Source organism: Rhyacophila brunnea, unplaced genomic scaffold (genome assembly GCF_057557595.1).
Source record: "Rhyacophila brunnea isolate RB1 unplaced genomic scaffold, BYU_Rbru_1.0 scaffold_13, whole genome shotgun sequence".
Lineage (NCBI taxonomy): Eukaryota > Metazoa > Arthropoda > Insecta > Trichoptera > Rhyacophilidae > Rhyacophila > Rhyacophila brunnea.
The window spans coordinates 34,154,123-34,157,575 of NW_028232785.1; positions in this window are offsets into that span (position 1 = coordinate 34,154,123).

The following is a 3,453-nucleotide window of genomic DNA, read 5'->3' on the forward strand; positions in this document are numbered from 1 at the left end:
GGAATTTAGCTATACTCTTCAAACTTTCTACGCATCTCCCTCCTTCTCTTCAAAAGATAATAATTGGATATATTTTCCAATCAGTATGAAAAAAAACTGCGAAAGCGGTGGTACCTCGCAAGGGTCCGCTGCCCACGCGGCGGATATACCATGCCAACAGAAAGCCACACTTGTTTCAACATTATAAATCAGTGTATCCCTTGTGTGTTATAATAATTCATACAACCTTCAAGCAGCCCGTGAACCTAATAAGGTGGGTCAGTGTTACTCCCGATAATGTACCTAAAATTAATAATATGACATTCCTATATATATAATTAGTTGATTTAATAAAACGCAAAAATTTTTAGTGCTTCATCAACTTCCGCCTTAGAGGAACAATTCTAAAATTGATAATGTCCCTCTAAAGCGGACGAAACCGGTCCAGATTTATTAAAAAGTAAAAGTAAAATAAGTACTTATAATTTTGCGATTTATTAAAGTAATTCCAATTTGTAATTGACAAAATTCATTATTTTTAAAAAATATTTATGTTTTCCCTTATTAGCTAGACACCACACTGCCGCCTTCAAGAATACATGTCGCTCTGAAGTGTCTTAGCATAATTCCAAGTCATACCAACATTTTGTAGGTCTCCAGTGTGCACTCTATAGATAGATGGTGTTTACCTACTTTCCAGGAAGACAGAATCTATTTGGCTGGAAGCAGGTTGAAGTTTTTTCTCGAAACCCAGTAAAGCTACCTCCAGCTTTCTCGTTCCCTAGTTTTTTTGCTGTCACATGCATCCTCCAAACATTATGAATCCAGCGGGCTTAAGGATGTACCTGTGGGCGTTTAGTGCTCCGCTCTTTGGGTACCATTGTAGGACGGCATTTGTCCAGCGGTTGTCCACTCACTGACAGACATTTATAGTCTATTACCATTTCATCTGCTTAGCGAGCTCGATCACATCGCGTATATTTGTCTGTTTCCTTATCCATTAGCTTTTCTTGCAATCTTTAACCGTTGTGCCCAAGAAGCACCTTTTCATGTCTAGTTGCGCAAGCTATCCATTTTTTTAAAAAAATATTTTACATAAAGAGTTCATGTTTCAGATACTTACGTGAGCGGTGGTAGCACACATGGGTTGAACACTTTACGCAGACAAAATGTGAGGTAGGTCACATGAAGATACTATTCAGGAATGCAAAAAGTGTCACCTGCATAAAATGAATATGTAATATTGTTTTAAAAAGGTTATTCACCAACATGTCTCATTTCATGTGTTATAAGATTACTAAGTTGCGAGCATCTATATGAACATACATTGCATTTATAAGGTTTTTCACCAGTTTGTGTCATTTTATGTGTTTTAAGATAACCAGATGTCAAGAATCTAAATGAGCATACATTGCATTTGTAAGATTTTTCACCAGTATGTGTCATTTTATGTTTATTAAGACCACCGAGTCTGGAGGACCCATATGAACAAACATTACATTTTTAAGGTTTTTCACCGGTATGTGTCATTTTATGTTTCTTAAGAACATCGAGTCTCGAGGACCCATATGAACATACATTACATTTATAAGGTTTTTCACCGGTATGTGTCATTTTATGTTTTTTAAGATCATCGAGTCTCGAGGACCCATATGAACATACATTGCATGTATAAGGTTTTTTACCGGTATGTGTCATTTTATGTTTTTTTAAATCATTGAGTCTCGAGGACCCATATGGACATATATTGCATTTGTAAGGTTTTTCACCGGTATGTGTCATTTTATGTCTTTTAAGATCACCAATCTGCGAGCATCTATATGAACACACATTGCATTTATAAGGTTTTTCACCAGTATGTGTCATTTTATGTTTTATAAGATAACCAAGTTGCGAGCATCTATATGAACATACATTGCATTTATGAGGTTTTTCACCAGTATGTGCCATTTTATGTTTCTTAAGAACATCGAGTCTCGAGGACCCATATGAACATACATTACATTTATAAGGTTTTTCACCGGTATGTGTCATTTTATGTTTTTTAAGATCATTGAGTTTCGAGGACCCATATGAACATACATTACACGTATAAGGTTTTTCACGGGTATGTGTCATTTTATGTTTTTTAAGATTACTAGATATCGTACATCTATATGAACATAGTTTGCATTTATAAGATTTTTTACCAGTAATTGTCTTTGAATGTACTTTGACATTACTATGTTGCGAGCCTACTATGCTTTGATTTTGATCAGGAATCACGTCCATGTGCACCATTTTGTGAGTTTTTAGAGCATTTTCGCATCCGAAAACTTCGTTACAAATGCAGCAAATCAAATTACGTGAGAAATGGATTACCCTTCTAAGAATAAGTCGAATTTCCTTTGGAGCACCTCGTTCTAAGAATTCTCGTTTAATGCTATTCTCGTCTATCGTCATTTCTGAATACTGTATCGTTCTATCCTGGATGCCATCATCTAAAGATTGTTGATTCTCGTCTGTATCGAGATTCGTCGTGAAAAATCCCTTGGTAGAAACCTACACAAATTGTAATAATCGATATCAATATTATCACTTATGTTAATTTAATATTCAATTTGTTTCTTTGACGCTTTTGTTTTTCAGCACCTTCAGACAATATTAAATAGCGAAGTGAGAGTGAGATATTGTTATGGAATGATCCATAAGTTGGTCAAATGCACTTATATGTATGTATACATCATCTTCGAGAACAATAATTATATCGTGTTCTGTTTTAGTGTGTCGTTGGAGAGTGTCCACAGTGCCTGCCATGCTGAAAGTCAAAGCTAGAAAATGATATTCAAATTTCATCAAGCAACCTCGATCATTGACAGTATTTTAATATTAATTTCATACATCAGAATTCTACATGATGTAATAGATTATTAACGACAGGTACTATTCCGTATTGGAGAAAATGTGGCCAATAATTCCCAGTAGAAACCTTTACTGTTGGTTTCAATATCATATCGTGAATTTGGAACAAGATTATTAAAATTATCACCACTATCATTAATGTGCAAATAAATTAATTACGTTTGGCTTGTCCACTTTTGGGGCACACTTCGCTTTTGTGTATAAATTATTGATCGTTTAACGATAAAAAGTTATTTGAACACAAATATCCATTAACTTTTATTTGTCTAATCTACAACAGATTAGGGTAAGGGGTCCAATCACTTATCTACACTAAAATATACGCTGCATACAAAGAGAAGTGAACCAAGAATATCTTACTTTAGAGATGAATCTTTAACCACAGCACATGACTACACTCATTAAAGATGGTATTTGTTTTTATATTATTAATAATTTATAACAAAGCACATGGGAGTCTTCAAATTTTATGTCAGGAGAAATATTGCTAGTTTCATGTCCACTTGGTTCGATTTGCATTAAATGTCATTTACCTTTCTGTTTGTTGCGAATCCACAACTATTTTTTTTTTGC